The sequence below is a fragment of the Nothobranchius furzeri genome, chromosome 9, assembly GCF_043380555.1.
Source record: "Nothobranchius furzeri strain GRZ-AD chromosome 9, NfurGRZ-RIMD1, whole genome shotgun sequence".
Taxonomy (NCBI): Eukaryota; Metazoa; Chordata; class Actinopteri; order Cyprinodontiformes; family Nothobranchiidae; genus Nothobranchius; species Nothobranchius furzeri.
This window is the reverse complement of record NC_091749.1, coordinates 5,503,503-5,528,124: the sequence shown is the minus strand read 5'-3', so window position 1 is coordinate 5,528,124 and position 24,622 is coordinate 5,503,503.

Below are 24,622 nucleotides of genomic sequence, written 5' to 3'. Positions count from 1 at the left end.
TGGCGCTATATAAATGAACTTGAATTGAATTGAATTGAATTCTGGAAGATTCCAGGATTTAGTCTTTATCAAAACCCTGGCATTTTTCTGTTTATCCACAGTCAAAAGGTGTTTAGGTTGTTCACTATTAAAATTCAAGGTGTTCCAAGTAAATGTTTAAACTTTTATCAGTTACAAACCTAAACTGCTTGTGCTGTGTTTTTTCTTTCATGTTAAACTTCTGCCATTGTGTTTCACCAGTTCAAAACCATGCTAAAAGTGATACAGTCAAGCTTAAGACCTGAAGTTAGTTATTTTCTGTTTAAAGTAATACTTTTGAGGCCTTATTTGGAATAACTTTGTTAAAATTGTGAGCATGAATCTCTCATGGTTGGAAGACTGGGTTAAACCTCGGAGAAAAAGAGGTAAACGGCCAGGAATCCAGGTGAGAATAAGAATTCTCTTAAAGCGTGGTTTATCTGGTAAACATCGGCGCAATCTTCCAGCTTCTTGTCCTTTGTTTGGTGACCTGAGCGCCACTTCCGCATTCCCGCCAGGCCGCGTTGGGACGCGGTTCATCCGTCCAAGTTTTTTAAGGTCGGTTTATCCTCATTCCTCAGTGGTTTCTCCTCCTGTTCCCTCCATAAGTGTTTTTTATAAACACCGTGGATCTGACCCTGCTAATTTACGTCCACTAACTCCAGCTGTTTCTGTAGTTTCTGATTCCTCCACCTCACTCAGCATGGCTCTATTAAATACCCGCTCTGTTAACAATAAGACCTTCCCGCTCAATGATTTAATTCTCTCTAAAAACCTGATTTTCTGTTTCTGACTGAAGTTTGGCAGCAAACATCTGATTATGCTGCTCTGATTGAACTTTGCCCGAGTGGTTATTCTTTTCTTAGCCAGCCCCGGGGTTCTGGTCGTGGTGGAGGCCTAGCTGTTGTTTTCAGAGACCATCTTCCATGTAGCTCTACAACCTCTGGTCACTTTGCTTCCTTTGAACTGCAGCTGATTAAAGTCGGGCGTAAAGACCCGTTCTACTGTGCTGTGGTCTACCGTCCACCTGGTCCAAACAGTTCTTTCCTTGAGGAGTTTAGTGACTTTCTATCCTCCACTGTGAAGCTGTCCTGACTGGTGATTGTTGGTGACTTTAACATCCACGTTGATCATCCCTCCGATCTCTTTGCCATGAATTTCTCCAGCCTCATGGACTCCTTCAGCTTTACCCAGCATGTTTCTGGCCCCACACACACCAGGGGACACACTCTAGACCTTGTTTTTACCCTGAGTCTAAATGCTGACAGTGTTTGTCCTGAGGATGTTTATATTTCAGATCACCATTGCATTTTCTTTAACTTGTCAGTTTCTGCGTCCCCACCTCCTGCTCGCCGTATGGTTAGTTCTCGTTTTCTTAATGAGAGCACAGCTAGCAATTTTTCTGCTGCTTTTTATCCACCCTGTTCTTCTGATAACAACCCAGACTCCTTAACTTCTCAGTTCAACGAGCACTGCCTCTCCATTCTGGACAACATCTGTCCTGTCAGAACCAGATCAGTTCCTTCAGTGAACCCTACTCCCTGGTTTACCGACAGCCTTCGCAGCCTGAAGCGCCAATGCAGAAAAATTGAGCGTTTGTGGAAGAAAACCCATCTCCACGTCCATCTGCTGCACCTAAAGGATCTTCTGACATCCTTTAACTCTGCAGTCAGAGATGCTAGGGTTTCCTATTTCTCCAACCTGGTGTCCCAGAGCAAAGGGAACCCCAAGGTGCTGTTTAACACCATCAGCAGCATCGTCTCTCCTGCCTCTCCTACAGCCTCCATCCACTCTGTTGCAGACTGAGAACTTTCTGTCTTTCTTTGTGGACAAAGTCAATAAGGTTAGATCTAGCATCTCTCCTTCAGCCTTATCGCTGCCTCTCCCGACTCCAACCAGGCCCATCATCCTAGATAGCTTTGCTCCTGTTTCTTTGCCTGAGTTAACCAAACTAGTTAACTCTATGAAGACCTCTGCATGCCCCCTCCACATCTTACCCTCATCTTTGTTTAAAAGTGCTTTTCAGTCCATCAGTCCCAGCGTGCTCTCTATAATTAATGCTTCTCTGGTCTCTGGTCAGGTCCCTGCTTACTTTAAGAATGCTGTAATCCACCCGCTTCTTAAATAACCGAGTCTCGACCCCTCTCTCCATAGCAGCTTCAGACCCATCTCTAAACTTCCGTTCATCTCCAAGATCTTGGAAAAGGTTGTGGCTAAACAACTCACAGCTGCTCTTGATGAACATAACATCTATGATAGCTTCCAGTCAGGTTTTTGTAGAGCTCATTCTACTGAAACAGCTCTTCTTAGGGTCTCTAATGACCTTCTGACTCACAGTGATGCAGGGGACTGTTCTGTTCTGGTTCTGCCGGACCTGACTGCAGCCTTTGACACTGTTGACCATCACCTGCTACTGGAGAGGCTGAGAGACTGGGTCGGCCTATCAGGATCTTCTCTGGAGTGGTTCTCCTCTTATCTCTCTGAGCGCTCCTTTTCTGTGGCCGTCTCTAAGTTTAGGTCCTCCACCACCTCCCATACCCATGGTGTCCCACAAGGTTCTGTGCTGGGGCCTCTGCTCTTCCTCCTCTATCTGCTTCCTCTTCAGCACATCCTGAGCTCCTTCAAAGGAATCTCCTACCATCTTTACGCAGATGACATCCAACTGTACATCTCCTTTAAGCCCCATGAGATGTCTAAGCTGCAGCTGTTACACACCTGCTTAGACTCTATCAAAGCCTGGATGGTGGGAGCTTTCTACAGCTGAATGAAGATAAGACTGAGATCCTCATCTGTGCCCCAGACAAGCTGGTTCCCAAAGTCAGAGACTCTCTTGGTCAGCTTGCTTCTCACACCAAACCTTCCGTCAGGAATCTTGGCGTGACCTTTGACCCAGCTCTCACCCTGGATTCTCATGTCAGTTCTCTTGTTCGCTCTTCCTTCTTCCATCTCAGGAACGTTGCTAAGCTGAGTCCCATTCTGTCCCGCTCTGAACTTGAGACAGTTCTCCACACCTTCATCTCCTCACGCTTAGACTACTGTAACTCTCTTTTCACGTGTCTGAGCAGAACCTCCCTGAACCGTCTACAGGTGGTTCAGAATGCCTGTGCTCGGCTTCTGACCAAGTCCTCCAAACACACCCACATCACCCCGCTTCTCCTCCAGCTTCACTGGCTGCCAGTCAACTTCAGGGTTCATTTCAAGATTCTGGTTCTGGTCTATAGGGCCTTACATGGACAAGCACCATCTTACATTGGTGATCTTCTTAGTCCCTACACCCCCAGCAGGTCCCTGAGGTCCAGTGATCAAAGCCTACTGGTGGTGCAGCGCACCAGGGTAAAGACCAAAGGTGACAGATCATTTGCTGCTGTGGCCCCGAGACTTTGGAACTCTCTCCCCCTGAGCCTGAGATCAGTGGACTCAGTGGTCTCCTTCAAAAAGCAGCTGAAGACTCACTTGTTCAAGCTGGCTTTTGTATGACCTTCTTCACCACTCTCTCTTTATTCTGCTCTCCCCACCTATTCCACCTTCCTCAGGATCCACTGATTTCTTAACATATTTTCTTTTAAATTGCAATTGCTTATTCTTGCTCATTTTAAATATATTTTTAAACATTTTCAAAATGCTTTTTTTCTATTTTTACAATTTTTATATTTTTTGTTTTTGTTTTTGTGAAGCTCCTCGTGATTTTTATCTTGAGAGGCCTATAGAAATGATATTTTCTTCTTCTTCTTTGACACAATACTATTACAGCACTCTACTACTACTACTGCTACACAATACTATTACAGCACACACTACTACTACTACACAATAATATTACAGCACACACTACTACTACTACTATACAATACTATTACAGCACTCTACTACTGCTACACAATAATATTACAGCACACACCACAACTACTACACAATACTATTACAGCACACACTACTACTACTACACAATACTATTACAGCACACACCACAACTACTACACAATACTATTACAGCACACACTACTACTACTACACAATACTATTACAGCACACACCACTACTACTACAAACATACTAATGGCAGAGCAGGATTTCAAAATTGTCTGACAACTTTCAAAGATTGAGAGATCAATCACGTGCCGATGGGAAAACATGGAGGAGGCAGGGCGTGCAGCATCACCTCACTTTCTGATTGGCTACACTTCACATTCAACAGGCAGCACACTTGTTTGTTTTGGACCAATACAAGTAAAATGTTTATTGTCCCATATTTACAATTGGAGCAGTGCTGACGTCCTTCTGAGCTGACCAGAGAGCTCTGAACACACCACACATGACAGGAATATGTGATTAGGTCTGCGGTAGTCAGGCGTGTCCTTTCGATTGTAAGACAATCTGTTTAAAAGTTGTTCTAGTGTTTGTCCCACTGAATAAATAAAAATAAAAAGTTGGAACAATTTTAGAGCAATACCAAAACAAAACAACAGCAACACCTAAACCGAACTTGCCTTTGGGATAGAGCGACATGTTTCAGACAAGATGGTCCCCCTCTGCACCGCTCTCCTACCTTACCTGCATGAGCACAGTCACAGTTTATGCTTGTAGCATCAGTGCACCTGTCACATGCCCAAGCAGTCTGTCTGAGCCTGAGTTTTAATATCCTCAGCTGCTTCCCCGTAACCTATACAGATTTATCAGAATACCTTTTCTACCAGGGACAATCTGTTTAAAACACAAGGTGTGATTGACAGGTCCGTTAAAAATAACTCTTGATAACAATAAATAAAGTAGGCTGTTTTTTGCTATCTCTGGAATAAAATGTTGTATTCAAAAAGGTGTCGAGACAACTGAGGAAATATGGTTTGTAGATGATTGTTAGACCAGTTTCTCCAATCTTATTTTTAGACTCCGTCTTTCACTCAGAAACTGTGCGGACTCATGGTTTTTCCTGCATAGTGTGTCAGTCTATTACTGGGGTAACACACACACATAAATTGACAGCTAGCAATTTAGGATCTGCAGTTAACTTAAACAACGTAACATGTGAGAGAACTAGATGGTCCTGTGGAACTATCAAAGGCACTGATAGAAAATCCACAATAAAAAAATTCCTCTTAGCTATAACAAAGATGATTAAAACATTTGTGCATGGCCGCACATATCCTTAGCTGTAGACTTGAATATCTGCCCAAAATTCATTTCATTTGCAGCTTTTCAGAGAATACAGCCAATTAAAATCAGGCTCACAAGTGGAATTTTATAAGGATATATACAAATTTGGAGAAAAATATGGAATGCAAACTAACTAAAAGAGGAAATTCACGGAAACCTTTTCAACTTACAACTACAGAGAATGTATCTGGTCAGATGACCTTCATACAAGTGTGAGTTTCTCAGACTGTTGTGTATTTAGATATTAGGGTTACCTTTAAAAAATGGTTACTAAATACTTTGCCAAAGATGTAACTCAGTTAATTATTGAGTTAAAAGAGTATACAAGTAACTAATTACCAAGACAAATAACAATTGTGTGACTGAAATAAATTTAATTTTGCACAGTAAACTTTTCCAGTTTTACATAATTGTGTGTTTTATTAACATTTCTATTACTCATAATCTATGACGTAGAAATGAAGTCCTGTTGTCAAATTTGGTCACTGCAACCACTTTAAACAACTCTGGAGAATTTTGCCGTCAAATTACATCTGTCGGCGGTGCAGTATTAGCTCGCAAGAGACACATCACTGGTAGTAAACAGAAGTTACGTTTTCTCCTTCCTTTGTCTTAAAAGGAGAAAAATGGACAATCCCCGCAGCCAGCTGGATATGAAACATGTTTCAGTTTAACTTTTCTTCCAAAATGACTGAAACATTAGACTTTTGAGATTTTCTCACTGTAAAATTCTCACTATATTCTTACATACTTCACCTTTAAATGTACTAATTTGGGTCAGACCCAAACACAGAAGAGCTGAAGCTGGGTGGTAAAGACCCACAGTTAATTCTGATAACACCTCAGACGTCTGAGACTGATACAGTGATTGTTACAGCGGGACTAAAGAAATCAGAAACAGGTTACAGTTGGATGATCTAGGAAGGTAGAAGATCTTGACGAGAAATTAATTAACTGAGGTATGAATGGTGAACAGGAGACTAGACCTTCGGGAAGTCCCGCTGTCTCCCTAAGAAGAGTACATCTGCAGACCTCGGTGCAGATTCACACCTGCAGCAGCAAATCTGTGGCTCTGCAGCTCTGCAGCCGTGGACCATTCATTGCATCTTCCATCTTTTGTGATGCACTTGGATGAAAACATCGGCTACTTTAGCTCCTGATCGGCTGAAAAAGAAGACAGTACTTATGTTACTGAAGAACACTGACTTCCGTTGTTTTAAATGTCATTTGTCCCATTGTAGCGAGCGTCCACTTTGTGGTCCTTTAGAATACGCTGCTTTTTCAGGGAAGTTGAGGCCGCGGTGAGTTTTATTGTACAGACCCTGGTTTGGACTCCCTTTTAGAACTTGTTTTCTATTTTAAGGTGGAATGGAATAACCGTACTTGGTTTCCTGTGTCAACACACCCTCCTTGTAGGTTCCCGTTACTCAGTGGTTTTGAGTACTAGGGCGAGGGTTACTGGAGGCCAATGCAGCTGACTATTATTTGGGTCCTATCAGGATTAATTTGCGCCTCTGTCAGCATATGTGGGCGGTGGTAACTAGAAAATGACTCCCATTAGGTGATCAGTCTAACATGGATTTATCAATTAATCTAATTGAGCCACCCTTTGCAATGGTTCCTTCCCACGCTGGCCAGAGACTTTTTCACATGTGCAGAACAGAGCCTGTTTGAACCAACTAACCATATATGGCTTATCACCCTTAGGATGTCCCGCTACACTAGGGAGGAGGAGAGGCTAAGCTCTCATTACCTAAGGTATCTTTTCTTATCTGTCACAACCTGATACAAGTCCTGAAGCACAGGTACAAGCAATAAGGCGGCTTACCTTTGCTGCTAGATCTGGTCAGGGCTCCCACTCTAAGGCTAAAAGAGTCCTTTAGAAATTGAGAACGAGGATTCTTTTTCCAAAAAATTTATTTCAAAATTAAAAAATGCAAAAAGCGTGAAGCTAAGATTAAATATCCCCTCAGGAGGATGCTGCTTCTAAATCTCTCCCTGAGAAAAACTGAAACTTCCTCTTTCTCCTGACTCTCTTACTAACTTCTTCTAACTTGTTCTAACAACTGCTCTCTACTTCTCTTTTTCAATCTCTCTTATATATCATTCTAATCTGCAAAGCAGAGCATTGTCCATTACATAGCATTTTCATGTTGCAAGCATTTTACAGAGTGAAGCAATTTGCATTACATATATCAGCCAATCACAAAATAGCAAAACAATGTGATCATTATAATTTGCAAGATGGTTTCAGGTTCACCCGAAGTTCTTACTCCCCCACGGAAGACTTCGTATCCTCTTGATGCTCATGATGCTTCCTTCAGTTGGTCCACTTCTCGTTTTCTCCTGACTCGATTCCACTCGCATCAGCAGGCTCCCGCTTATCTTTGCTTCTTTTATGACCTCCTTTGGTTCCGGCGTGCAGGGGCTTGCAACACCATCACTGTTGAACACTCATTTACAATACATTTGCAGTGGTCTGCCTTGTAGGTCGTACTCAGGGGTGGGGGGGTTGTGCCCAGAAATTCCTGTTTCAGCATGATGAAGTTAACGGGAGCAGAAAGTAGCAGCAGATGGCAGGATTTGGACTATATTTCCTGTTGTTTGATCATCTTGTCTCTGATTGGATAACAGCAATATGACTCTACCACTGACTTACATTGTTGATGTTTTATCTCCACCAATAACACAAGCCTGGAGGATTGCTGCTGTGTGGTGTAGTTGCTAATGCTAACAGTTAGATTCTACTAGCTGAGACGTTCTCTGCTGTTTTCTGAACACTAAACCAACAACAGCCTTCCCATTGTGAGTCAAGACGGGTGAGTTCATGAATGTTAAGTGACAGTGTGACGTAGATCTGTCAGGCCTTTCTAATCCAAGAGTTTTCTATCAGAAGCTGATGCAGGAGAAAGGTGTAGGAGACTATTTTTATGTTCAGTCTGCATGAAACGCTCAGTGACTGATTATAATCAGAAACAATCATTAAATAAGGGGTTTTCAGTGTTCCACACATTTAGTGAAGCAGAAATACAAGAATTTCAAACAGTTTGATCATTTTTATTCTGAAGATCACATGGCATGTATTCAAAGAGTTGATATTTACCTTGCTAGTTCTTATTGAAGTCTTTTTTGATTCTCCCTGATATTCTGTGAATCAGCTTTCTGTCCAGGAGCCTCATTTTACAATAAACCTTGCCTACAGACAAACCAGGGTCTGAAAACTAAGTGATTTTCTACGCCAACCTTGTAATTCAAAAAGAAAAACTTGATGAAATAATGTGTGAAACTTTAAGCAAACTTTGACCCTGGTGGTGTAAGAACGTTCTGGAGACAGGAAACTAACAGCTCAGCTGGTGAGATGGTCATTTAAGCCACATTTACAGTTTTGCAGATGCTCACACACACACACACACACACACACACACACACACACACACACACACACACACACACACACCATTGTACTTATTCCAGTTCCAAGCTGAGCATTCTAATAAGCTTTAGAAGGTAGAGACTTATAGGCATTCTCTCTGAGGATCCAGTTCTTAAAGTAGATGAACGTGAGCATCTCATGAAAGACCGTGCTTATTTCTTTTTGACTAGAGGCCAACTCTGCAAGTTTTGGCAGATGTCTCACTTGGTAAACTGAGGCACAAACCCAAATTGGCAGCTGAAAATGTGAGAGCCTCTGAGTGAAAACGTTAGCTCTTCTGGTAGGCAATTTCTGAATGACAAGCGAAGGGAGTGTGGATGTCTGCTGATAGTGTGCCGTTATATCTCCTCTTCTTTTTTCTTTTTTTTTTACCTTCCGTCTCACATCTTAAGCCTCAGTGTGTGCCTGCCACACAACCCAAGGATAGCACAGCACTCAGCAGGCATCTGAGGGAGGGTGCGTAGGTGAGTGTGTGGTTGATGGGAGCGTGTTTGTGTGCTTGCCTGTGTTATTGGGCCTGTGCTGCTGAAAGGGATGCTGAAAAGAGACACTGGGAGGCAAGAAAAAGTGTGCATGTGTACATGTTGGGTGGGAGTGAGTGTGTTGGGGAGTTATCTGGTTGCCTCAGCAGCCTCACGCTGAGCATCTTAGCTTGATAAACAAAGAGATTGGAAGAACGTATCAAAGGCCTGAAGGAGAGAAATCCTGAGGAATCAAAGCTCCCGTTCACAGTGCTTTCTCCTCAGTAGTGCACGCACACACACACACACATACACACACACACACACACACACACACACACACACTTTCTCAAATGCAAAAGAGAATGCACAAAAAGGGAGACACAATCACAACAGAGAAGAGCTTCAAGTAAAGATACAGTCAAACTCACCCACTTACTCACATATACTCACATAAAATCCACCTGGCTTTAGCAGTCTGACCCGAACTTGGCAGCCTGCCCAACTGAGTGATCTTCAGGGCAGGAGGAATCATTGACTGAGCCAAAATGAGCAACCTGGAGACCAGAGGCAGATAAGGAAGAGAAGTGGCAGAAATGCTAACTTTTTGACAGACTTTGGTGAACCCAGAGCTGAGGGAAAAAAAAAAAAAAAAAAAAAAAAGAAAGGTTAAGCAAGGGGAAGTGCGGTGGAGGAGTGCAACAAGAGCTCAGCAGAAAGCAAGGTGAAAGGCTTAAAGATCAATGACCCAATGAAAGAACGGATCAAGGATGAGAGGTGCAATAAAAAGACAGAGACAGAAACAGTGAGTGAAGTAAGTGTGGCAAAGATGTGAACTGAAAGGATGAAAAAGCTGGCTGCAGGAAGGAAGTGACAGAGCAATATTCTGTGGACCTGAGAAGAATACAAAGTCAGAGATAAGTGTGGGTGGTGTCACTCCATCAGGCAACGAGCCAAGACTGCAAATAGACTTAAAATAGAGATGTGGATCTTCTAAAGGGATAATTAGCCTAATTAGGCTATTTTAACTCTATGAAAATCATCAGTACTTCTTAATGCATGCTTTTTCTTCTTAACTCCAAAACATTGTTCTTTTCTAATTTCATGGTGGAAAACAACAGCAAACTATGAAATTAAATATATCAATGGCAGCAAGTTTGTGTTAAAAAATTCAGACACGTGCCTATCTAAAATGCAACTAGCTGTATGAAGCTACAGTATGTTTTATGAAATATGTTGTAGAAAAAATCCAAATACCCAATTTCAAAATGAAAGAATCAGTAAATTGAAATAAGAAAAAGCCTTGGCTGTAGTTACCCAGAGCAAATGCAACTAAAACTCTCCTAATAAGACCCAACAAAGACAACTAGAAACAAAGACTATGCTCAAACACCTCATCGTGCGACTGGCACCCCTAAACCCAAGTTTCTCATCGTTTCTGTCCACAAATAAAATACTTGCTCCGTATCTTTGTACTCCTTCAGACGCAGGTAGGGCTGCCACGATTAGTCGACTCGTCACGATGACGTCGACAAACAAAATAATCAACTATTAATTTAATAGTGGACTTATTCTAGCTGATTTAAAAGGAAGGAATCGTCATCAGCTTTATTTGTGTAGCACTTTTAATGATCCAAGAGATACTCAAAGAGCTGAACACTGAACACACACGACAGAGCAGAGCATACAACAGCCTTGGGCTGCAAACGTGCGGTCCCCCTTGATTTGTTTCTTGCTGTAGGAATAACCAACAGCACAGACGTGTGAGGGTGCTCATAGTACAAACACAACAACTCACACAAATATGACAGAGCCCCTCCATGCAGCACTTTAAAGAGGCCAGATCATGCTATTTTATACTTTTGAGAGCAAAGGTAGGCACAATATATGATAAAATATTACCATTGGCACTTTGTAAGATGGTTATTTATTTAAAAAAAATTTAAAAAGCTGCAACAAGTAGATGTTCCGTTATATGGGATCTTTAAGAACAAATCAAAGAATTTTAAAATTGATTCTATACCGAACGGGTGTAACGTACCAGTGGTCACAGTTTCACCAACAAATTGACCAGAAAGTAACCTTTCATTTGCAGACACAAACACACCATCTGTCTGGCCTCCAAGTCCAGAAAGTTCTGCCCCAGTTCTTGTTTCCGTACAAGAAGACATAACATTCTCACCCAAGGTCTCATGCAAGACTCCTGCATTCCTGACTATGAGTAAAGGCAACCTCCTTGAAGTTGTAACTTTACAACGTATAAGTTGAAATAATCAAATGTGTTGAATGAACAAGATGTTAAATCAAATGTTTGAATAATCTGTGCATTAATCAATATTTATACTCATACACATTATAATAAGATAATTATTAATGTTAACATCCACGTCACATAAGTGTTTTAGACATTCTCATTCACACAAAGAGTTACCCATCTTTGTATCTGAAGGAAGGAGTGACTTCTGAGGTATATTTTGATAAAGCCCTCCAACGTGTCAAATCCTGATTGCCAAAGTTATCAACAATGTGATTTTAATAAAACAGGAATTACTTCTGGATTAATTCAGTTTCTAGCTGACTCCCAATTCGGCCAAATTGGTGGAAAAAGCTTTTTAAAAACATCTTCTCTTTGACATCAAGTCAAAGCCTCTCTGCAACACTGCCAGTGATTACAGACACAACGGCTCTTTTAAGAGCCTCTCCACACGTCAGACAGACATATAGCGCCAAATCACGACAAGAGTCGTCTCAAGGCACTTCACATAATAAACATTCCAATTTAGGTCAGTTCATTGAGCCAATCAGAAATAATGTTTCCTATATAAGGAGCCCAGCAAATTGCATCAAGTCACTGACTGGTGTCAGTGACTATACAGCAACCCTCATACTAAGGAAGCATAAAGCGACAGTGGAGAGGAAAACTCCCTCTTAACAGGAAGAAACCTCCAGAGAATCCTGGCTCAGTATAAGCAGCCATCCTCCACGACTCACTGGGGATCGAGAAGACAGAGCACACACACACACACACACACACACACACACACACACACACACACACACACACACACACACACACACACACACACACACACACACACACACACACACACACACGCACGCACGCACGCACGCACGCACGCACGCACGCACAGACAAAGTAATGTGTCTATAAATATATTGTGATGTCTTAGTAAATATTCTATTTGGTGAGAGATAAACTTTATTGTATTTGTCCTAGTGGATCTATAATTAAATGGATAAACTAGTAGTAGCACATCCAACGTCAAGGAAAGCAAAAAGTTATTATCAGGAGAGAGATAATGTTTTAGTGGTTAGCAGCAGTGTGCTAGTCGATGGCCCCCTCCATGAGGCCACCACAGTTCAGCAGAACGTCATTGTAGCTTCTTCTGGGGAGAAAAACACTTACAGAGAAAATAAAGTTAACAGCTGAAATTGCAGAAAATAGTACAGTTAAAGAGCATATTGTAGAAGAAAGTAGTAGAGTGTGAAAAGTGGTCAGTGTATCCTCCAGCAGTCTAAGCCTATAGCAGCATAACTACAGAGATAACTCTGGATAATCTATCCTATTTAGATGGAGGTATGTTGGAGTCAGGGCAAGGGAGAGCCGTCTTTACCGACTGTACACTCCACCTCCCTGTACTCCCCCACTTGTCCAGATTTAGGCTAACATCAGATTTTAACCATAGGCCCTATCAAATAAAAATGTTTTAAGCCTATTCTTAAAAGTAGACAAAGTGTCTGCCTCACGGACTAAAGCTGGGAGATGGTTCCACAGGAGAGGAGCCTGATAACTAAAAGATCTGCCTCCCATCCTAATTTTAGATATTCTGGGAACCACCAGTAGACCTGCAGTCTGAGAGCGAAGTGCTCGGTTAGGAACATATGGAACAATCAGATCACTGATGTATGATGGAGCTTGATTATTAAGAGCTTTATATGTGAGAAGAAGGATCTTAAAATCTATTCTGAATTTAACAGGTAGCCAAAGTAGGGAAGCTAAGACAGGAGAGATATAATCTCTCTTTTTAATTCTCATCAGAACTCTAGCTCCAGCATTTTGGACAAGCTGAAGACTTTTAACTACATTCTGTGGACTTCCTGAGAGTAATGAATTACAGTAATCCAGTCTTGATGTAATAAATGCATGAACTAGTTTTTCAGCATCACTCCTGGAAAGTATGCTTCTAATCGTAGCAATATTCCGAAGGTGGAAAAAGGAAATCCTACAAACTTGTGAATCCTGGGATTTCAATGACATGTCCTGGTCAAAGATAACACCAAGGTTCCTTACTTTGTTCTCGGAGATTAATGTAATGCCATTCAGGTCAGGTGATTGACTAAGCAATTTCCTTTTCTGGATTTCTGGTCCAAAGATGAGAACTTCCGTCTTGTCTTGATTTAAAAGCAAAAAGTTTAGAGTCATCCAATTTTTTATGTCCTCAAGACAAGCCTGTAATCTACCCAACCGATTAGGTTAATCAGGGTTAATGGATAAATATAACTGAGTATCGTCAGCATAACAGTGGAAGTTTATCCCATGCTGTCTAATGATTTTACCAATTGGGAGCATATATATAGTAAAAAGAATTGGTCCAAGCACTGAACCCTGTGGTACTCCACAAGTAACCCTGGAGTATGAAGACGATTTGTCATGTACATTTACAAAAGGAAATCTGTCAGACAGGTAGGATTTAAACCAGCCTAACGCTGTTCCTTTGATCCCTACAACATGTTCAAGTCTTTCTAAAAGAACATTGTGATCAACTGTGTCAAAGGCAGCACTGAGATCTAACAAGACTAGAACAGACACAAGATTCTTATCTGAGGCCATAGGAATATCATTCGTAACTCTCACTAATGCAGTTTCAGTGCTGTGATACTCTCTAAAACCAGACTGAAATTCCTCAAACAGAGCATTAGTGTTTAAATGCTCACATACTTGGATGGCCACTATTTTCTCCAGGACTTTGGATAAAAATGGAAGGTTAGATATTGGTCTATAATTCATTGGGTCATCTGGATCCAGAGAAGGCTTCTTAAGTGAAGGTTTGATTACAGCAACCTTAAAATCTTGTGGTACATACCCATTTACTAAGGATAGATTGATTATATTTAGAATGGGGGCGGTAACCAAAGGAAATGCATCTTTAAATAATTTGGTTGGGATTGGATCCAAAATGCAAGTTGAAGGTTTAGATGAAGCTAATATTTTTGATAACTCTGAAAGCTCAACTGGATCAAAACGGTTCAAGCACAGATGAGGTTCTACAGTCACCTCTGATGCTGCCTCACTTACTGAGGAAGAAGAAATCGCATTAGGGAGGATGCTAAAGATTTTGTTTCCAATAGAATTAATTTTACTTGTAAAAAATCCCATGAAGTCATTGCTGCTGAGGGCTAAGGGAGTAGATGGCTCAGATCTATGATTCTGTGTAAGTTTAGCAACTGTACTGAAAAGAAATTTAGGATTATGCTTATTCTCCTCAATTAGTGCTGAAAAATAAGCAGTTCTAGTTTGTCGAAGCTTATTTTTAGAAAGCACAAGACTATTTTTCCAGGGTAGGTAGGCCTCCTCATGGTGCGTAAAGCACCATGTTCTCTCCAATTTCCTAGAGTTTTGTTTTAAGGCTCGTAAATGAGAATTAAAGCAGGGAGCCAACTTCCTGTCCCTAATTACCTTCTTTTTCAAAAGGGGCAACATCATCTAATGCCACACGTAAAGAGGAAGTAACATGATGAACTAAGGCATCAATTTGTGAGGGGCTAGAAATGAAAATATTGCCCTCTGCTACGTTCCTCTGAGATGCTGAGGACAGTAAAGATGGAACAGTTGATTTAAAAGATGCAACTGCGTTGTCAAATAGAGACAGACTATAGTCAAGGCCGGATTACCATATGGGCAACTGGGCAATTGCCCAGGGCCCACAAACTCTAAAGGGCCCAGGGCAGCCCTTCCATCCATCAGATGTGGCTCTCTGTGCTTGTAAAATAATGAATGGATATTTAAATAAAAAGCTTTGTATTTTACTGCATTAATTTTACATCTGTATGCCAATTCTAAATGTAAAGATTGTCTGCGCAAACCTGAACAGTTCCAACCCAGTCTTACTGTGAGACCGGGTTGACGCTTCACGCTTGTGCGTAATCATAGGCGCTTCCTGAGCTGGAGGGTGTCAGATTCTGGGCTTCTCCTCAGACAGGTTCCTGGATGCGTCGCCACATTGGAGACAGGAACAAGCACTATTCAGCCAAAGTTTCATAATCAGGTGTGGCAGTGTGAGTGTCCTGTCACAGTGTCCCGATAGATAATGCGCCCTGGCTACTTGGCCAAGGGGATGTCCCTTTGGCTGACTGGTAAGAGCGTACGACTCTCACCTGGGAGACTGGGGCTCGAATCCCGCCCGGGTCCTCGTTTCTCCACCTTGCCACATATTGATGGATGAACTCAAGGATGTTAGTTGTTTTAAAAGAATTACCCCGACGCACACTGATGCGCATGGATGAGCTGACATTTTAATCGTTACACACATCGCAGAGGTAACTTGATTCCCATCAGAACATCAGAGCTTTATACTGGACACTGTGTTCAACGCGGCTCGGAGCGCCCAATGTGGACAGTGGGCTGAAGATCTGAGGGGTTTGCAGCACAGTGCAGTGCAGAACCACGGCGCATGCGATAAGATTTCCTCCCACTGAAGCGGTCTGGAAACCCGGTCTCTCTGAGGGATGTGTCACTTGGAAAAATGTTCTTTTTATGAAATTATGAAACTTTGGCTGAAAAGCGCTTGTTCCCGTCTCTAATATGGAGACGCATGACGCGTAGAGACATTTGATCACGCACAAAGTTCATGTGGAGCAGAAGCGGTCGGGCCACGGCAGGTGAAATGTTCCTACATGAAGTGAAACTGTTTAATTGTAACATTAATATGTTACTGGACACGCTGGTCTGGTTGGTTAGACCAGTGTTTGAAGTGGAAAACACAGACACACACACACACACACCAATTAAAATAATGCTGATAGCGTGGACTAGAAGACAGGTGATGGTTTACGTATTTAAATGATGATCAGGCTGCTGTAAAATGTAATCTCCATCCACATCCAGACACAATTATCCTCTATTCTTTCTCTATTTGCTCTGCTCTTGTCTGGGCTGATGCTGACGGTGCGCGCGACGCGCCTAACTAGCGGCTGATGCACATTTTACGCATTTGGAGAGGTGGGCTGGATGCTTTGCTTTTACTGGAAGATGGTCCACTTAACGCACGGGTGTAGACTACATATTAATGACAAATGAATGAAAATTAAATTGTGAGTTTTTACTTCATATTTTAGAAATAAAAATGACGGGGGAAACATTTATGACGTCTTTTTAAACTAAATTTTCTAGCGCGACCTGCCTGCTTCACTAAGCCACTGCTTATTAAGGTCCGTCCAAAATTACCGTGGCCCACCCAAAAATGAAAACGTGGCGCTGCGCCTGTTATAAACCTCTGCAAATTGTTGTTCTTCACTTTATCAAACTCAGACTTTGTACAGCTAATGTCAAGATGTAAAATTATGAATTCAGTCGAGCTCTTCCGTCCCTCCCTCTCCTGCTCTCCTGGAAGCCCGACATCGGCTGTCAGAAGCGGAGGTGAAGAAGGAGATGAGGCAAACAGAGAGAGTGGGACGTAAAGAAACCAGACTGGTGTGGAGGTGAGCGAAACAGCTGGAAAAGTGTGGGTGTTGAATCCCCCACGGGTGCGACGCCCATGCGAGCGACCGGTACCGGCTGCTGTCACCTGGTTGTGAGCAGCTCTCTGCTGTCTGAGGGTAGGCCCCGCCCACAACGCTGTGGCCGCTGTGGCTCCCAGTGTTTTCATTACTGTGGGAAATGGGTAATAATGGCTCTTTGATGGGAACAGGTTGCCGACCCCTGGATAAGATCTGAGCTGGTAAAACAAAAATCCTCATCAGCAGGTGCTTTTTAAAGTGGGGGGGGACACAGCTGCCAATCACAAATTTTGCCGGGGACATGTCCCCGGCGTCCCCGGTTAAAATGACGCCTATGGGTGGGCCTAAGAAAATGTAAGTGGGCCCAATAAATGTAATTGAAAACAAGTATATTTTGCTTGTGTGTGTGTGTGTGTGTGTGTGTGTGTGTGTGTGTGTGTGTGTGTGTGTGTGTGTGTGTGTGTCCTCCACATGTGCCCTAGCTTCATAATAATAATGCGCTCCGAGCTTCAGCGCTCTGGCCTGCGCACGCTGTCAATAGCAAGATATGTTCCGTATTTGATCATTTTTAACGGGGTTGGAGGAATCTGAAGGTGGTGAGTCATTCTGGCAGATTGTAATTAACACCTGTCTCATGCAGGTGTTCTGACATTGTAAAGCTCACACACAGAACATTGTGGATGTAACAAAATAAACAAATAAATGATTCCCATCTGAGCATTTTAGCATCATTATATTATCATATTAGCACACTGACTGTGGGACAGCATTCTAAACGTGTCAGGCTATTAACAGCGCGCTGAAGATCTGAAGTTCAGAGTGCGTCTGTCGGAGGTCAGACGCGTTCCAGCGGAACCACGGCTCACGGGTGCACAAGTGAGCACATCTGGGCTGGGCAGAAGTCATTTTACAACATTGGTTTAAATAGCGCCAATAACGAGAAGCAGTGACTGGAGCGGCTCATGGAGCTGTGCCGCGCACACACACACACACACACATACACACACACTGATTCAACAAGAGCACGCTGCGCCGCGCCGTCAGACTGAAGGCAGAAATGAGCGTTGCCTCCTCCGTGATAACAACTTTTGAGGTTTTATAACAACATTTTTCATTCAAGGTCAAATTAAGATATTAGCTTCTATTTTGGGATGACGTATTAAAGTCGGGTCCGCTCCAGCAGTGACTCCGAACCTGACTACAACTCATGTTACTGCATTTGTTGTTCCAGTCCGCGTGGCAGCGGATCGCAGATTCAGCCACACCACAAAACAGCAATAAGTCGGTCTGAGGCAAAAGTGAACCTCATGGCTTTTCCATCTTTTTCCCCTATAGACATTTGATTACGCACAAGTAGGTGACCAGTTCAGGTTTACGCAGAGCAGAAGGAAGGAGAGCGCTCTGGCCGCACAGGTTAAACGTTCCTACTTAAGAAAACCGTTAAATTGCATTGTTTATGTGCTACCTGGGCACTCTAAATATTTATTTAAAATTAAATAAAAGGAAATTGTAATGGTATCGAATGCTTTTTAATTACTGTTTAAAAAATGAAAGTGATGAGGAAAAAGGTCGATCATATTTTTTTTACCTCTGTCTGTCGAGTGACTGTTTAGTGTGACGTCTGATATATATATATATATATATATATATATATATATATATATATATATATATATATATATATAGCCATGCCCTGACGTGGGGCTGGGGGGTGCGTTGACATGGTCGGGTCATAGAAGGGGGTGCGCAGCTAAATAAGTTTGGGAACCACTGCTCTATGCCATAAGTCAGCACAAGGTCTAATGTATGATGGCAGGAGTGGGTGGAGCTATGTATTCTTTGAGTAAAACCAATTGAGTCTAAGATATTACTAAAGGCTAAATTGAGGCAATCATTTCATGAATATTAAAATCCCCCACTACAATGACCTTATCAGTATTTAGCACCAAATCAGATAAAAAAATCAGAGATCTGATCCAAAAACTCAGAGTAAGGGCCTGGTGGACGATATAAAACTACAAACAAGAGTGGTTTTACAGTTTTGCAATCTGGACTAAGAATAAGATGTTCAAACGAACTGTAACTATTAATCTGTAAGGGACTGATTAATAAGTCCGAATGAAAAATGGTTGCCCCTCCTCTTCCTCACCCTGTACTTCGAGCAATATGATGATTTAAATAATTTGAAGGAGTCGACTCGTTTAAGCTAACATAATCCTCTTGCTACAGCCAGGATTCTGTGAGAGAGAGCAAAGAGATCAGATTATCACAAATCAAGTCATTAACTAACAAAGTCTTAGAAAAAATCGATCTAATGTTCAACAACCCACATTTAATTTTTCTAGTTTTCTGCTCAGTTGAATTTGTTCTAATATTTATGAGATTTCCATGATTTGCTTTATTAAGCCTGATATTTAATCTGTGTGATTTTGGCCGTGGGCAGGACACTGTCTCTATGGGGTAGTGGGTGGGTAACAGTACAGAAGCTGCAGAGGGGTGGGTTAAACTACGACTCTGCTTCCTGGTAAAACAAAGTGTGCATGTGCCGCCGGCAACTTCAGCAGATGATACGGTGGCTGGTAAGGGTCACCGCGCCTACACCGCAGCCACGGTAATCTGCTGAGATAATATTTTTTTTAAAAACAAGGCAGTTATTATTATTGTCAACTTTTTTACCGGGGTTTACCGCTACACCGGTTACCGTGACAACCCTACTCATAAGCAGTATCTCTCCTATTCTTACTGTCAATAATCTGTTTAGGATTATACTCACCTCTCAGTTGTCACAGTGCAGGCAGAGATTGTCACACAACCAACCAGCAGCCACTGCTACAGTCCACGCTTTTCAGTGCTACTCTCAAACCAGAAGTTTACTCGCTGGTCAAGCATGGGAAGCTGGTGATTGGATGGTGGACCAGCATCTTTCTGATGAAGGAATAATTATGTGTGCCCACTAAACCAGAACAGGACAATTGGGTATGTGCTTCTGTGCTTCAACTAAAGACAGTACCAAATCTCAATGTTAAATGTTAAACTTTTGACAAAAGGTGAAATTTGGACTTTGAGTGATGGCAAACATTGCCCAAGGGTTTCTGTTATTTAAAAATGGGGAGAGAGCTCTTGGGTCAGGGGTAGGGAACCTGGTCCTGGAGAGCCACTATCCAGCACGTTTTAGAGGTCGCCCTGCTTCAACAAAGTTGAGTCACCTGTTCAGCAGCTCATCAGGCTCGGCAGAAGCCTTTTTATCACCTGCTGATTAAAATAAGGTGTTTTAAGGCAGGGCAACCTTTAAAATGCGCTGGATAGCGGCTCTCCAGGACCAGGGTTCCCTACCCGTGTCTTAGGTGTTGGACCTTGAATGCCTCTGTACTTCAGGGTCGATGGAAATGGACAGTTGCCTGGTGTCAAAGGAGGGAATATTTCAGGCTGGTGTTCAATAGGGGATTACAGGAATCCATCAGTGCCAGCTGGTATTTGGAATGCAAGCTTAAGACAAAGCTGTGGTGAGCTGTAACAAAGGCAGCGGTTAGAAGAAAAATGAGCATCTGCAGCTCAGAGAAGGTTGTTAGTGATCAGGATGAGGACAGCCTTTCATATGAAAACAATGTGATGCTGGATCTGTAGGCAGCTGCTTTCTGCATCAATCCAGGGTTTCATTAAATCTACTTAATCCAAATGACCAAAGCAGTAGACCATTTTAATAAGATGCATATGTAAACAACCAATTGTATAAAATACAGCAAATACGTAATCATACAACACAATCAGGATGGAGGCAGGTTAAAAGAAACGTGTTTGCATCAGAGCAAAGGTGGTGGGGTGGGGGTCTAGGGGTGGGCTGCTCCACAAAATCCTGACCTAATTAGGGTCTACTTGGATGAGATCATCAGATTGTGTCTTTGTGTGCTAAAGTGTAAACAGTGAAGAGAATAGCAAAAAGGTCAGACTGATGGATCAGTTATCTCTAGCTGGCAGGGTGAAGTGGAGCATGATGATGCTCACCAGGTTAAGTGCGTTTCCTTGTTCTAAGGTTTTTAAAAATACTGTTGAACACAATTTAATACTCGAAGGAAGCCAGCAATCTGACATCCCGGTGTTTTACAACTGGAATCCCCCTGGGTTGCGATGACTGTGGGAGGGGTTGACAACAAAAGTGCAAAAACAAAGAACCTTAAATTGTGAACAAACTGAGACACTTTAAGGTACTTACTAAGCCATGAGACGTCCAGTTGCATGAAGGTTGTGTGGCTGTCACAATTTATTTGCAAATGCTTCATAGGCTTCTGGCAATAAATATTACCTATCACAATAATGTCATTTTTGTACAAATTCCATGAAATTCCAACTGAAAAACTGCTAATTTTCTCACAATTGTGTTTGTCTAACTAAAGTCACGGGCCTAAAACATGATGGCTTAGATTGTACTGTTTGTTGGTAAACATGTGGTTTGTCAGCACTGTTGCCTTGCAGAAATGCATCCTGGGTTGTAACCAACTGGGACGCATTTGAGTGGAGTTGCGTGTTCTTCCCTTCGATGCACGGGCTTCCAGAGGTTACTTCAGATTCCTCAAGATGTCACACAGGGGGATTCATCCTGTACTGACTGTAGCTGTAGAACAACACGGATCCCAGTCATGGTTTAGCAACACCAAACAGCTGATATCCTAATGCTCAAACCTGGTGAAGCTACACCAGTATTTTTTTTTCAAGAAAATTGTTCTTGGACTTTACCAAATTTAAGTTCAACATGAAACTGCATCTGAGGACAAGGATAATGCACATTTGATCCCTAACCAAGAGTAGAAATATTGGTTCAGGAATGTTGCTAAAGGAATGTTTCAGCTATCATGGTTTGAACTATGACCTGGATTACCTTCCCTCTTTAAAGTGAGCCTGAGTGTGTTTGAGGGAATGAACCCAATTTTCAGCTTCTAGTTTAAATAAAAGCTCTGTGGAAGCAGACAGAGAGGAGTCATCGTATCAGTGGGTGAATGTGAAGACTTTTAAGTCTGCTGTGTGATATTTTGTCCTGTGTAAAACTTCTGTGCAGCCTGGAGTGGACAAATCAGAATATGTTCAGTATGCTAAAATATTTGGATCAGATTGTTGAAGACGTTTACTATTATGTTACACCATAAGAAACTGAACACATCATGCAAGCATCAGCCTGGAAAAGCCCTAACTGAGAACAATGCTACCCGTCAATTTTACTGGTCATGATGCAAAAATGCACAGCTCACCCAGCAGCTCTGACAACTAATGGAGCCCCATAATTCCAATTTTCTGTCCTGTCATATTGCAGAGTGGAACTGAGAGTTGATACGGTTCTGTTTTTACTTCCTCTTAATAATGTATGAAAGTGAATAGATTCATTTCCCTCTCTGTTCCGCATCTAAATGCAGCGCACCAACACCCACCCCGAGCCTCTGCTGCTGGGCGGCTACTGGAATACCACCGTTGTATTGAGTGTCTTCTTTGTAAATTTCCCAATATCGTTTTCCTCATTTTTTGACACAATTTGAAGCAGAGGAGCAAATTGTATAGATTTTCTAGTAAAACGGAAACCAAATATCGAGGCTTGCCCAGTGAGCCCATATTGAACAGGGGTTGGGCCACAAAACTGAACTCCATTAAAGCTGGATCAGGTTGCCCTCCACACTTCTCTCAGGCTCAAATAGCCAAGCTATTTAATGTTGTTGCTTTGCCTATTTGCTTTCTGGTCTAATGTTAGGCTTTGTTAACTAATAAACAAATCGTACTATAAATGTATTAGTCATCTATAGTTAGTTTTAGTTAATTATAACCTCCTAAGTGATTATGTTGCATCCATTAGTATTTAGTCATGTTTGCATGCTGCAGTATGCCAGCAATGCCAAAGTAGCACATTAAAATGCTTTTTATTCTTGCTTTTTCAGACAATTCTTCATTAATTTCTTGTTACATAGACAATTTATCTTCATACACACAAAATAAGTTCATACCATGCAAGGCACTAAGCTAATTATAGATGCAACTCAGCTTAATCCAATCCAGTTGCAATTAGAAAAGATTTATGAAAAGTGAAAATGCATTGCATCGTGGTTAGACGATTCATTAGGAACACAGGGATGCATGGAGTCAGTTTATAGTTTGGGGTGAAGATCAAGTCTGGCCTGTAGTTTCAAACGATTAAATGTTGGAACTTTGTTTTTGTTTAGAACATTTTGATTAGGCACTGTTCAGGTAGATCTGTTCAGTGTTGCCAACTGTTTTTGACTGAAAGTAGCTGAAGTTCCCCCCAAAAGTCACTAGATGTCGCCAAATGATGTCACGTGCTAATTTGCATACGGCGCAATGACGTCATCTGTTTCTGTCATGACGTCACCACGTTTGCGTCATGATGTCACCGGTCTTGTAGAGTAAATCAAATAAAACCCACGTGACTTAAAGAAATTTTTAATATATTTTTAAATATTTTATTTAAATAAAAACCCCATAGAATACAAAACAGCAGCCTTTAAAACATCAAGAAAGGATGGCACAAAAAATGGAAGGAATATTTATATTTTGTCTGAAAAGAATGGAACTCTTAAACACAAATTTATTGTCACAGTCTGAGGTGTATTCCTGCTGTCACTCCCTGTCTTTGAGTTTTCCCTCTGCAGGTGGGCGTGTCTGGAGGTTGACCAAGCTGCAGCAGATCTGCTCATCAGCTGGCCAGGTGTATTTAAGCAGCTGAGAGACTTCTACACTTTGCTGGATGATTACTCTACCTGGGTACCTTCTAAGCCACCTCATCTCAGTATTTTTGAGCTCTTATGACCTTTTTGAGATTTTAGATGTGTTTTGGATTTTGGATTTTACTCTTCCTGCTCTCGTTCACCAGATCAAACCTCCACTTTCATCCCCGACTGGCTATTTCTCTGGAACTCCAACCTGCTTGTCTCTCAGCTTCTCCCTGGCCAGAACCACCTCCAGCTGCCCACCTAAGCTCCCTGGATCTCCACAAACTCGGCTCCCTCCACGTCTCCCCTTCTGGATCTCAATCTCAGGAATCCCCTCTCAGCCCAGACCGGACCGCTCCTCCCTCGAGCTACTTTTCCCCCTCTCCAGACTGTAAGTCCTCCACAATTCAGATTCCTTGTTTTCCCCTTTGAGTTGGATCTAACTCCCATCTGTCCACAGATTTCCCGCACCGGCTCCCTTTGTGAATGAACTCGGCTACGTTCAAGCTGCTCCCTTGGTTTCCCTTTTAATAAATTCTTATTTAAACACTTTCCCCGTCTCAAGCTGATTCTGTATGTCGTGGGTTAGACATCTACACCACAACATGACAGAATCATCCAGCCATTTCTCTAACCTCAGTACAGAATCAGTTCCCTCCGTCGTTTTCGCCACCCTGGCTCAGCACAGTAATTCGCTCCATTCTTTGTCCGATCAACTCTCCCACACTAACCAGACTTTGTTTGAATTAGGAACTATGATAAAGGAGTTAAGCCACCCACTCACCTCTCCGGAGCAAGCCTCATCCCCCACTCCAAGTTTGCCCGGACCCGTTCTGCCTGCACCATCCGATCTACCCTGTTTCCGGGTCGCCACCTCTCATCCACCGGAGATTTTCGATGGCAATCGGGAGGTTTGTCGAGGTTTGTCGAGGTTTTCTCCTCCAGTGCCAGCTGGCTTTCCAAAGATCACCGGAGTCCTTTTACACCGATGAAATTAAAATCTCCTACATCATCGGTCTTCTACGCGGCAAGGCACTCCGGTGGGCGGAGGCAAAGAGCCGAAACCCGAGCTTCCTCAAGAGCTGGTTAGACAAGTTTCTGGCAGATTTTAAAATGAC